A 13,973-nucleotide genomic window follows, 5' to 3' on the forward strand; every position below is an offset into this window, starting at 1 on the left:
TTTCTCTATGTTCTGTCCCTTTTCTTTAAAAAATAATTTACCTGAGATGGTTTCACTGTTTATTTTTCTAGTTCTAGGGACTTGCAACACTCTGTAGTTTTTGTAAAGGTTTGAGCAGCTTTCCTGTGCACACATTTTTATAAAAATTCATTATTCTTATTTCAAAAAGTTTGACACACAGTAAATTAGCTCTACTTTAATTATGCAAAAAAAGTTTGTATGTTATTTGGTATATTTATATTTGCTTGTCTTTGTATTTGCTTGTCTTTGTATTTGTTTGTCATGCCTCTCATGTCTTTGAGAGGCATTGAATAAATGTATTGATTTTAAACACCTTTTACACTTTTACACTTTTTAAAGCATATTTCTTAACAAATTCAATTTTTTGAAAAATACAAGAAAGCCAAACCAACACCCACAGCAAGTGTAGATACAAGAAAGGTTGATGATGATTTCTGAGATTTCAACTGCCGTTCACATAGATTATATCGGCAAGCCTCGCAATGCTTTGCATCATGTGGACCGTCCTGCTTGCTGTAGTTAATTGGTGGCCTGTCTTCCTTCAGGATTTTCTTTTTATAGAATACCTTTTGTATATGACCCACTACATTACTGAGGACTCTTGTGATGTTTTCCTGAGAGATTTTGGGTTTTTCCATTACAGATGAGCTGCATAACTGGCATTTCTGTCTGAAAATCCTCATTTTCACATTTCCACTTCCCTGATAATTGTTTAGATTCATGGAGAACATTACACATACTTTTGATGAGCTCCAATTGTGTTTACAAAGTGAGCAGCAGAAACTGAATTAAAGAGAAAACAGAATCAGCATTTTAGACACCAGAAACATTGTGAAAAGGCTGTTAGATGACCAATGACACTAGAAATACATATGTTCATGTTACAGTATTCCAGTTACAAAATGAGTGAATATATAATATATTTAATTTTTCACAGTTTTCTCCAATTTGTAAGCTAACATATAAAACTAGGTCTAGCCTGAAATAAGCTCAACTTTCTTCTGTTGGAACCTTTGAAAAAAAAATGAAAGCACTAAGTTAAACAGGTAGGAAACTCCAGGAGGTATATTTACTAAATTGCAGGTTTGAAAAAGAGGAGATGTTGCCTATAGCAACCAATCAGATTCTAGTTATCATTTATTTAGTACATTCTGCAGTTTAGTAAATATACCCCTAGGCTGCTTCACAACATTTATTGTGATGCAGCAAGAGAACTGAACAGTAGCAAGAAGTACTTTATCAAAAAGATTGCCCCAGGATTGATTGAATGTGTGTGTTACATGCTTGGCTCACATTCTACCCTTGAATTAATTATTTGGTCAGGTAAGTTTCGCTGCTGTCCAGATGAATATTGCAATATAGTCAGTATTTCCTATTCCTTTAAAGTTGTATGAAGTATCTGTTCATAACAATAAATGAGTACTTTATATAACAATATTTTAATATGAATAATGAAGGTCAAATATTTTGTTCAGTGTTAACCTGACATTTCACTGCACACTACCTGCTCGGCTCGGTACTCGGATAGGCTAAATTCGGTAGGATTCGGATCTCGGGGAAACGAGTCCGCCCATCTCTAGTGTATATGAATCAATATGTCACAACATATCCACTTGCCCTGGCCCCGGGGTAATTCTTGTTAAGTGACTCTACTCATGGCAATCTTACCACAAGCATTCATAGGATGAGCATGTGAGGGTCAGATTAAGGTCAGACAGGTTAGAAAACAAAATAAGCTTTAGCATTTCCTAGCTGCAGGTGCCTCTGTCTGCATAGACAGACAACCCTAATAGCTGATTGGATGACCAAAGGCTGGGAGGTAAAATTAGGTGCAATTTGTACCTATGCAAGATAAGGTACAGCTGCTATCATGAGCAGTTTACCACAAAGGGTACCTGCAAACCTGGTCAGTCACAGGGGCGGACCTAGATTTTTTATGAGGGGGTGATTTAGTGTCCTGCCCCTTTTTTCACTAATAGCATGGGTCAGTTGCCTGCGGAAACACAATCTGAACATGTTCCTGTTGGCAGAGACAGGCAGACATAAGATGCTGTTTAACACAATCCGCATGGCCGGACTGAATTCTCTGTCTGCCTTTTAGCAGACGTGAACATTGAAATAGTGTGCATCCTCAGGCAGCCCACTCCTGATAGGGGGGTGCGACTGCCCCGGTCGCATTCCCTTCCCCATGGATCCGCCACTGGTCAGTCAGGAAACAATTTTTTTTAAAAATGGAGGCGTTGTTGGAGCTTGTCAGCAAAAGGACGGAGACATCGGGAAAGAATTGACTGGAGGCATGTCTTGGGGATGCAGCTAAATAATATAACAGAGTAGGAGACTGATGCCTGTTTGGTACCATCTCCTCCTGTCTGCAGTAGGAGAACTGGTGAGGAGTAGTTCAGAGGCTGCTGGAAGAAAGGAGTGGATAGAAGCGTGCCTGGAGAGAACCCTGAGCAGGAGTCTATTGATACAGAAGAATGGAGCGAGAATTTAGCAGATGAGGTGACTGATGCCTGTTCAGTGCCTCCTGCTCATTTGCAGTAGAAGAGCTATAAAAAAAAAGGTTGCAGCTGACAAGAAACCAATGAGAGCTCAAAATAAACCGACATCAGATGAAACCGGAAACAGTCGGTAAAACAAAGTGCAGTGGCTCCAGAGGGAAGCACCTTACAAGAAATGAAATTGAGAATTCAAGTCCTAGTGAACTAAGAGGTTGTTGGACCAGCTCCATTTACCAGTGTGACGCGATGGGTCTGACAGCCATCATTTTCCCCATCTGTCATTTTAAACACTTAGAATGAAAGTTGCTTGTGCTTAGGTGAACATTGGGTTGCATTAATTTATTAACCTCATTTGTTACATAATCTAAGTGTGTATAAAAACCTATGAGATGGACTTAAGTTGACCATATTATTCTTAAATAAAGCCAGGTGGGTTACATGTATTCATCTGAACATTATATCGGATTACAACATGGTGGATGTACTGTTTCCTGACTAAGGCATCCCCCCCCCTCTTACAGACAGGAAGCTGAGATTAGCTGGAGCCCCTCTGACATCACAAATGACTGGAAGGGGTTAAAACAGGGAGGCTCTCTTACTTAACCAGGAATAAGTCAATCAGCAACTGGTTGGAGCAGCTATTGTTTCCCCTGGATCTGTTTCAGACTCCTAGTCTCCAAAACAGCAGGAGGGAAAGCCATGAGGGAAGGACAGCTCTCCACTCCCATCTCCACCCCCCTAATACCTGCCAGCCAATCCCAGTATCTGTGACCTGTGGATAACCCTGCAGGGAGGGATTCCACACATGGGAAATGTTGTCCCTTTAAGAAGGCCTGCAGGAGAGATTTCTGTGTGTGGGATTTTTGCTTCTAGAAGCTACTGGCGTTGGAGTTTTGACTGCTGCCCGTGTGCTGAGGAGGAATTTACCTGGAAGTATTGTGGCTATTGGATTACAAGCTTTTCCTGGACTTGCAGACTTGTCTGCTCTGCCTGGCTTATTCTATTAATCACGGACATCATCCTTCCCCTATAACTTGGACTGGTAAAGAAAACCTATTTTCGTTATAAACAATTTGGGGTTATTGAACACTGGGGTGTTACTGGGTGATGGTTGAAGTTTGGTGAACACTGGGTGTTGTTTGAATTATGGTTTGATATATATATAAGCTATTGTTTGCAGTTAGCTGTAATAAAGATACCGTTGTATCCACACCTTTTCTTTGCCTGTGTGATCCTGAACCCCTTGATACCAGGACTTTCTTCTGGGTTCCTACCCTAACATCCTGGTATCATCACAAATGGTGGCAGCAGTGGGATCACACAGTCCTGATGTTCAGGTAGAGTGCAGGGGGTTGTATCGTGATACACCCAAGGCTCTGCAAAGTAAAGGTGCAATAGCTTACCCACACCACCTTCAATTTATAACTCAGTAGTTAACCAGTTGCTATAATGTCCAGATTGCCAAAGACAGTTGCAAGTGCCAAAAGCAAGAGGCAAGGGAAGATGCTGCCTAAGTGCCAATTTGATAAGGGGAGGCAAACCCCGCCAGTGGAGAACGGAAGATGGAACCGTGTCTCAAGGAGGGGAAATCACAGTGAGGTGACCCCTGGAAGTAAAATGGATGTGAGCTCTGGAAAGAGGAGAGCAGATCACAGCCCATTGTTGCAAAAGTTCCCAAAGGAAGGGATGATACAGTCCAGTACAACCAGGAGAAAGGTGTACTGGGATGAAGGACTGTGGGAGTGTCTGCAGGATGGGGATATGGATGTGTTGCACCACCCCACCACAATGCAGCACATTTTTGATTATTGGGATGAGGAGTGCCCAAAGATTATTACATGGAAAGGAGCCAGTCTACAGGAGAAATTGGAGAACCTGTTGGATTTGTTCCTAATGTTGAAAGAGGAAGCAAGTGCTTGGAAATTTCGGGATGAACCAGGATGGGATGATTTTACAAATGAAGTTATTTGTACTATGCAGGATCTGGCCAGGGGAAAACCTAGTTACAACCATAATCAGCAGTACCTGTATGATATGTGCTTGGCAACCAAGATAGATGGAAGCAAGGACCAAAATAGGCTGCTGGAACCTAGAGAGATGTTTGAGGAGCCCCCCACAAATTTAATCCTTGAATCATCCCCATTAGAGGATTACACAGACCCACTGGAAACAATGAGCATGGAGGAATTGATTGTAGAATGTCAGATTAGAGGTGTACCGTACCTGTACTGCACGCATAAGGATATCCTCCAACGTCTTTTAAAGGATCAGGAGAATCCCAGCAATGCCTTTAGTGTCTATAGGAAATGGATACTGACTTTAGGTCCGCACATACCCCTTTGGGAACAAATGCAATGTCTGCAACAGAGTTTTGAAGAAGCAGAGGACCAGGTATTGCTACAAGGACTCACTGACACTGAAATGTGGCAGGATCAGTGTTATCGAATAAATACTGAGAAACGCCAATTACAATCTCTTTTGTCACATACTAAAAAAGGTGTTTCTCAGTCTGGTAATCAGGGGGAGGCCAACCAAAGAACAGAAACATTGAGGGGTATTAGTCCAAAGCCACACGAGAATTTGTGCTACCTGTTTCCTTTTGCTGATTTAGAGGACAGTGATTTTATGCTGCGTGATCAATGGTACTCCCAAGACAGCACCCTTGGGACAAGCACTTATCGAGAAATGTTTTTGCCCTCCAGTTTAAGGGAGAGTATCATAACCTACAACTGCTCTTCTGCTCCCGCTGACCACCGTAACCAACAGGGGGAGGTCAATCCCACCGATTATACACAGCTGCCCAAGCTACCATCTTGGGGGAGGCTGGAGAAGAACTGTTTGGTGAGGATGTTGTACCTCTGAGTAATCAGAAAGGACTAGGAGAGATCCTCCTATTTGGTGACTTGGATGGAAAAGAACTACCATGTAAGTACCAGTACCATGTAGCATCTTGTGATAATCTGCCAGAGCTACTGGCACCTGAGACTGTGTATGAGTCAGCCCAGAATTGCAGAAAAGGCCAGTTATTCACCCCTGTTGTGTCTGAAAACGTGTTACCCATTGAAGTAATGCAGGATAGCACATGTGTGCTCTCCAATGCAAATGATGTGCAGCTGTACCCGTGTCTGACAGAAAAGAAAGATAAGCCTGCTCAACATATGATCTCAGCAGAAATCATTATTACAGATTATATGACAGAATTAAAAGGAGAGGAAAAGGGAATTGTTATGCCAGGGGTCAAAAGGGAGAACACAAAGAGTGACAATCAGTTAGTCCCTACAACAAAGGACAATGGGAAGGAAATAGAAGTGATAATTGGAAGTGGCCCTGTTAAGGATTCTGGAGAGTCACATTCCTCTCCTTTAGAAGACCTCACAGTTCTGAAAATTACCCTGAGTGGAACAGAATGGGGTGTCCTTACAGGAACTGTGCAAAAGGTGTCTGAACATGATCAGGGAACTGGACTCCTGGATTACCACCCAGGAGATTTTCCTTCTCCAGGAAAGCACATTAACAGAACTGTAAGTACTTCTTCAAAGATAATTAACACTGCTGACATACAAGGGAAGGCTGAAGAGGTAAATGGAGAAAACAGTAATATGCTTGGCTTAGTACTTCTGAAACATCAATTGAGCCCTATTAATCTCCAAACTACAGACTCGCAGGAGATCAGAATGTCACAGGCTAAAAATAAAAGTGGCAAAAAGCCACCCAGGAAAAGTTCTGTTAAAACCTGCTTATCCTGTCCTTTGTCCAGTAAACAGAAAGGAAGCAGGAAAAAGAAGTGGGGATCCCAGCTGTTACAAGTCAATTTAGCTGGACACTCCAGGTTATTACCCCTGTGCAACCCAATCATGGAAAATGACTCCAGTGACCCAATACAGGAGTTTGCTGGAAGTACCTGGGATAACAAGGATGCAGTTACAGATCCAACATCTTCATTGGATATCGTGGATCCTCAAACTGAACCTACTCTTTTGCAGCTTTCACTTATGGAAGTGGGGGAGGAGGGAGATACTCACTACCCTGATGCGCCAGAGGCGAAGGTGTTAGTGCCCACTGTGGAGATTGATGTGGGGGAGGGGGGAACTTTGCAAAAAGATGGATACATGCAGCTGGATGGGAATAAAGCGGTAAACTCCAAGTGGTATTATCAAACTTATTTGGATGCTTTAATATTCTGCCTATTCTATGTGGGTGGGAGATTGCATCACCCAGGGAGGAAGACTGAACTAAAATTATGGGAGAGTGCGAGAACTTTGAGAGATTGTGGATTGTTAAATAAACGCCCACCAGATCCAGGGATATGTCCACCCCAGGAGATTGGTCAAAATGGACAATGGACAAAGGCACCCCAAAACCCACCTGGCCGAGGCATCCCTCCTGGTCCCGCTAAAGAGACCAGTCCCTCTGCCCCGATTTAAGAAGGGGGAGGTATATGTGACGCGATGGGTCTGACAGCCATCATTTTCCCCATCTGTCATTTTAAACACTTAGAATGAAAGTTGCTTGTGCTTAGGTGAACATTGGGTTGCATTAATTTATTAACCTCATTTGTTACATAATCTAAGTGTGTATAAAAACCTATGAGATGGACTTAAGTTGACCATATTATTCTTAAATAAAGCCAGGTGGGTTACATGTATTCATCTGAACATTATATCGGATTACAACATGGTGGATGTACTGTTTCCTGACTAAGGCATCCCCCCCCCTCTTACAGACAGGAAGCTGAGATTAGCTGGAGCCCCTCTGACATCACAAATGACTGGAAGGGGTTAAAACAGGGAGGCTCTCTTACTTAACCAGGAATAAGTCAATCAGCAACTGGTTGGAGCAGCTATTGTTTCCCCTGGATCTGTTTCAGACTCCTAGTCTCCAAAACAGCAGGAGGGAAAGCCATGAGGGAAGGACAGCTCTCCACTCCCATCTCCACCCCCCTAATACCTGCCAGCCAATCCCAGTATCTGTGACCTGTGGATAACCCTGCAGGGAGGGATTCCACACATGGGAAATGTTGTCCCTTTAAGAAGGCCTGCAGGAGAGATTTCTGTGTGTGGGATTTTTGCTTCTAGAAGCTACTGGCGTTGGAGTTTTGACTGCTGCCCGTGTGCTGAGGAGGAATTTACCTGGAAGTATTGTGGCTATTGGATTACAAGCTTTTCCTGGACTTGCAGACTTGTCTGCTCTGCCTGGCTTATTCTATTAATCACGGACATCATCCTTCCCCTATAACTTGGACTGGTAAAGAAAACCTATTTTCGTTATAAACAATTTGGGGTTATTGAACACTGGGGTGTTACTGGGTGATGGTTGAAGTTTGGTGAACACTGGGTGTTGTTTGAATTATGGTTTGATATATATATAAGCTATTGTTTGCAGTTAGCTGTAATAAAGATACCGTTGTATCCACACCTTTTCTTTGCCTGTGTGATCCTGAACCCCTTGATACCAGGACTTTCTTCTGGGTTCCTACCCTAACATCCTGGTATCATCACAACCAGCATTACTGAATTTGATAAGGATCAGTGGGGCAGAGCGTCAGCTGCTCCTGTGGCAGATTTGGATGAGTCTGGTTTGTTTTCTAAGATTTTACTTAATTTGGCATCATTAGTTAATTAACTGATTCAATCTGACAAGTTATCTGGTTTTGAGGGAGTGTGGACTCCTTTGGGTGACGCAATGTTGTTGCCACAGGAGGCCCTGCAGATTATAGCAATACAAACGGGTGAGGAAGGGTTGTGTTACATATAATATTTTTGGTAGTGCAGCCTGGCTTTCTTATGATGAAAAGTTCAGGCAGAAGATATCAGTACATAGAATATGGTGTTAGGTATGAGATGTATTAATTTGTGGATGAACTTAAGGATGGCATTCAGGAAGAATACAAATGGGATTGGTGAAACATGTTCTATAACCAGTAATAAACCAACCCCAATTAATGTGGGTATGTGTGAAAATGTTGCAATGAGAGCAAATACAGCTGGATGCAAAATTGCAAGTATCGCCAAGAATGCAACAGTAAGGGTGCCCATCCAAGCATCAAATGTTTTCATAGGCAAAGTGGGACAGGATACCAATAAGTTATTTAAGATTCTTCCAGAGTTATTAATGCCAGAGAAATGCGCTAGTGGCTTAACATTGAAAAAATACTCTGTATTCAAATAAATCATCCTGAGCTAGCGGTACATGTACCACCGCAATCCTTGTTCAATAAGCATGGACAAGCTATTGTTAGCAAAAGCACTGTCGCTGGTAGTAAACTTTTGCTTATGAACAAACCCTATCGCCAGTGAAAATACACATTTTCACCAGCTATAGATCTTTTCTCCTTTAATAAATCGTGTTCATATAGGGACCCTGAAACGAAACACCTTAAATAACATTACTGAAATCTGACTTCTCCACTCACACATAGCATGAAAAATGCTTGCTTTATTCACTAATCTGATGTCCTAGTTTGAAAGTTTTCACTGTATGGCATTACATTTTACGTGTGCTGTATTTACCTGCCATAGGTTGTCTGTAAGTAAGACACCTTCCTATTCTCTTTTTGAAGGTTTGCATCCATACATAGGCTCCATACATCAAGAATTCCTAAACCCACTATCTCTTTGGCAAATGCTGTTTTCCAATTTTGCTCACTCATTTTTATCAGTCAAAGATGTTGATATGATTTTGCTTTTCCTCTTTCCCTGCAAATAGAACAAAAATATCAACCACCCATGGAATCAACATATTAATTTATTTGTTTTGTAAGTAAAAATGAGAAAGTGAGTAAATTCTACGAGCAATATATATTGTGGATGTGCAACTACTGATAATTAAATACGTTACATGAATATAGAAGTGAGAATGCCTTCAATATTTTGGCCAGAAAACCCTTCCTGAATTAATACTACAGCGAGAGAGATTTGTACTAATTTGAATGGTCAATCGTTGATTTCCTGATTTCTTGTGAGTACAACCACAAAGGGGCAGAGAATAGTGTTGGAACTGTTATAGAGCTTCTTCATCAATTTCTGACAATTTTATGTTTAGACTTTTGTATAATCTATTATTGTACTCTTTGATCATTTATATTAGTATTGTACGTTGGTTTATTTGATTATCCTGTGCAGTGGAAGCACAAGCCATACCCATATTTATTTTTATTTCTGCATTATGGTTTGGCTTTGTGAGGCCAATTTTGTGTGTGTGTAGGCTGCCATCACAGGTGTGCCATAGAGTTATATCCATCTTATTATATTATGGATGTTGTCTATTTGGAATTCTTGTTTTGACCACACAAACCCAGTGAAATGAATTTAAAAATAAGCAACCAGATTAATATTTGGAAATCCATTACTTTCATGTATAATCTTTTAGGGTTGTTTAACCACACATTTAATAAATTAGCTTGGAAACACTAAAAAAACAGCTTTAAAAAAAATTGTATATGGAAAATAAACAGAAATATTGAATGTGCTGTGTTGGAGTGTTTCTTTATATCCTCATTCCTGGTTATTGGATAGCACTTAAATAAGATTATTTTCATATAGGGAGCAGGGTTCTCTTACCTGTATGTATTAGCCAGTATTATCTTATTAATGTTTGTTTCCAATTGTAAAGCGCTACGGAATTTGCTGGCGCTATATAAATAAATGTTGATGATGATGATATAGGGTAAACAAAAGTAAGCTGATGTTTTTTTTTTGCCAGTTGAACTTAATGGACCTAAGGTTTGTACATATGGAAAGCAACATGAGAAAACTGCAAGGGATATAGTACAGAATACAGTTGTGATCTCTATGACATTTATATTTTCCACATGTACAACTGTGAAACATGTTGCATGGAGGTGGCCGTGGAAAAATATGCTATACAATAATATGACTTCTGACATAAGACTAGATTTTATTTAGGACCCCATGATGCAGTGGGGACCTGGTGTATGCCATCGAGCGACCTATCCTATTATGATAGAAGGCAGGACAATCAATTAGTTTTAAAAAATGTGATTTGTGACATTTATAGAGTAATTTGGAAAGTATTATGGATATAAGAATAACAAACACTTCTAATTGAAGAAAACATTTAAAGAAAAAAACATAGGGCCTGAGTCAATAAGGAGAGCAAAACATAAAAAGAGTAAAATTTGCACCTGGGTAAAACCATGTTGCATTGGAGGGGGAGGTAATTTTAAAATGTGTGGACAGATTTATAGTTGGGATAGGACATGTCCTAGATCAACTTTAAATTTCAGTGTAATAATAAAGCTGTCAAGTATTTGTGTGCTACATAAAAAAACAGCCAGTATTTAACTTATGTGCAAAATAATAAACTGATTTGCACCCCTTCAATTGTAACATGGTTTGTCCTAGAGAACATTTACTCCTTTTTTGCCTTAATGACTCAGGCCCATAATGTATACATGTATAGCTTAATACCTATTAAAGCAAATGTTCTACCATATAAAGTGTGGTTTTAGTATCACTACACCAACTTATGTATAAAATAAAATGATCACAACTTAAATTTATTTAATTACAACTCCAATCCATGCCTAACTAAATCAAATACAATATGTTTAAATTGCTTTTGTGCAATGTGCTTTCTGCAGCAAATATCACTTACCTGTACACTGCTGAAGAAATGTACAATCTCCAACATTTCGGCTTTATATAGTTTCAAAAGTTCTATCATTCCAATATCTCCTCCCACTGTAATGTTTCTAAGAAATGAAACAAGCATTTATCAATTGTCTTACGTTTCACAGAGGAATTGAAACCTAAAGTTCAACCATTTGACACTGCACAGTTTTTTATTCTTTGATTTGTTTGGAATTTTGTTATTACTATGTTATTACTATTATTATTATTATTATTATTATAATTATTATAATTATTATTATTATTATTATTATTATTATTGTTATTATTATTTTTTGTGTTCTTTTGTATTTTAGGAGTTTTTTATATTTCATTTACTTATTTTTGTTAGATTTTTCATATTTTTTGTTCTTCTTTTTCTCTTGTTCTGTGCTAGCAAATGAGAAGGGATTGAAACTTAAAAGCTCTATTAAGTTATTTTTTATTGTTCACGTTCCACATTCACAGTTCTGTTCGAGCTGCAAAAGTTGTGCATTACAATTTCTTAAATAGTTTGTACAAAAACTGTTGCTTTATAAACCACCAAATAAATCAATAAGTTAATGGAGACTGTGCTACTGTGCAGAACTATGAAAATGCTATGATAAATTAAATGATAAAGTATTATTGTCTGTTTTTTTAATTTATGTTGTACTATGCTTATAACAGTACACTGAAAGAACACATGTAATTTAATGCAATATATGTGGTTAAGGTTAATATGACTTTGAAAAGGAAAACTGTATCACCTATTTTACATGAAGATTCAGAATCAGCATAACATAACACATCAGACCTTGCTGGATACTTTGTTTCCAATGTCCTTTGATCCGTAGCCTGTCTGAGATAGATGACAAAAGTTTCAACTTCTCTTACGGTAGGTACGAGGCTCACATTACTCCCTATGATAATCCATTCAAGGACATTGATTCCTTACATCTTTTTTTTTCACGTACAGAGTACACTAGACATCTGTGTCAAAGGCAAATTCTACTTCATAATGGAATAGCCTTGTGTGTTTAAAGATTGACTTGAGTGTTTAATGCTTCCTAGTGAACTAGAGATAGTTTAAACATGCTAGTTCCTTCCAATCTCTGCAAAAGTCAGCACTCCCTGTTAGTCATGCAGTTTCAAATTACAATCATTTCTTAGTGTCCTAAAGTTTCACAGAAGAATCGAAACTTAAGGTTGGACATTTCCCTCCATAGAAATGCTGAACACTATAGGCAGTGTAATTTTGTAGGAGACACTGCACAGTTTTTTGACCTTTAATTTGTTTTGATTTTTTAATGTTTTCTTGCTTTGTTTTGTTCTTTTGTATTGTTGAAGTCGTATAATTGGATGAACGAAAGTATATTGGTTAATACTGTTTTAACGTGCGATTGCATTCAGTATGCCACGTAACACGTGGCATGGCGCGATCACGCGGTAAAATACGCACGCACACACTCGCACTCTCACATTTAGTTATTTATATATTTCATATTATAATGGTTCCATTCCCCAGTGATTTATGAGCAGATATTATTTAGTTTATAGATATATATATATTAATGTTGTATGTACACTTTAGTGATACTTAAGGTTCAGGTTACATGAAACATGTCATGTTTAGTATCATTTTAATCCCCTATTCATCAGCAGTGGTTCGGTTCATTCACCGAAGGGATTGCACATTGTATACTCTAGTTAGCGATGTTAGGGAATAAATGTTTAAAATTTTACTGACTGTGTATTGTGAATAGACTAGCTTAAACCGGTTTCTGGGCGGGAGAATCATCTGGAATGTTGACCCTCACCCTTGGAGGGGATTGTTTGACCTGGCCTATGACCTGTTTACACTGGACCCTCCTGAAGTTTGGACCTATAGAAGCAAGCCACGTCATCTGTATTGTTTTCTCTGTAACACTGAGTGTATATATACAAGCTCCCTGGGACCAGCTAAGCAGTCATTCTCTGAACACAGTATTCTGGAGTGAACTACTGTTCTAGCTGGATCCAGTAGAATGCGCAGCGGTATGTATTTATCTTTTGGTATCGGCTGTACTGTATTATAATTATGTATTGAACTGCTAAATTTTGCATCTGCTAAACAAATTATTTTTGTGCTTTGGAAACACAAGCAATAGCTCAGACAATGCTTATTGAAAAATGATAGAATTACTCTAATAGTATCTATAGTAGTTTTTTTATACTTAATTTAGTTATCATATTACTTTACATTTTATATTTTTCTTATTTTTGGATTTTGTTTCCTTCTGTTTTTCCTTTTTCCTTCTATTTGTGCATCTCTATTAAAATGTCATAATTAGTTTTACAAAAACTGTTACTTGTACAACAATAAACCACCAAATAAATCAATAAGTAAATGGCAGCTATATTGTACTTTCTTGAATGGATTTCAGTATCAGTTCTACAATCTCAACATGGTAATCTGCCATCATGATATCTCTCAAAGTTGATATTGAGTTAACAAATTTCTAAGATAAAAGAAATGATATTGTATTATAGTGTCCTTTTATTTTACTGCTGTACCATACTTTGTTGATAACAGTACACTAAAAGAATACATGTAATTTAAGGCAATAAATATGGTTAAGGCCCATATGATTTTGAAAAGAAACACTTGATCACCTGTTTTCCATGAAGATTCAGAGTCAATAAAAGCAGGAGTATAACACTCAATCGTCAGGAACCCATAACAAAATTTGGGGAGGGCCTGGTGATGCTGATCCATCTGGAGACATCTGCTATGCTCTGAAATTCCCTGCACTGCTTTTCTGAGTGTGGATGAGAGATGTAAAACTTGTGAAGAAAGGAG

At 38.8% G+C, this 13,973-nt stretch overlaps 1 long non-coding RNA gene across 3 annotated transcripts; it reads right to left on the reverse strand.

Moving 5' to 3' along the window:
• Positions 1-725: 725 nt before the first annotated feature.
• On the reverse strand, positions 726-12,198 carry LOC142143998 (uncharacterized). Of its 3 annotated transcripts, none has more exons than XR_012689625.1 (4): positions 11,902-12,198; positions 11,139-11,235; positions 9,032-9,217; positions 726-804 (listed from the first exon to the last, which is right to left on the reverse strand). It is a non-coding gene; the product is annotated as an uncharacterized LOC142143998 (long non-coding RNA). The 3 variants fall into 3 exon arrangements; XR_012689626.1 differs by having other exon boundaries at positions 11,949-12,197; XR_012689627.1 differs by lacking the exons at positions 11,139-11,235; positions 11,902-12,198 and adding an exon at positions 10,082-10,263.
• Positions 12,199-13,973: the final 1,775 nt, after the last annotated feature.

This window comes from Mixophyes fleayi, chromosome 3, assembly GCF_038048845.1.
Source record: "Mixophyes fleayi isolate aMixFle1 chromosome 3, aMixFle1.hap1, whole genome shotgun sequence".
Classification (NCBI taxonomy): Eukaryota; Metazoa; Chordata; class Amphibia; order Anura; family Limnodynastidae; genus Mixophyes; species Mixophyes fleayi.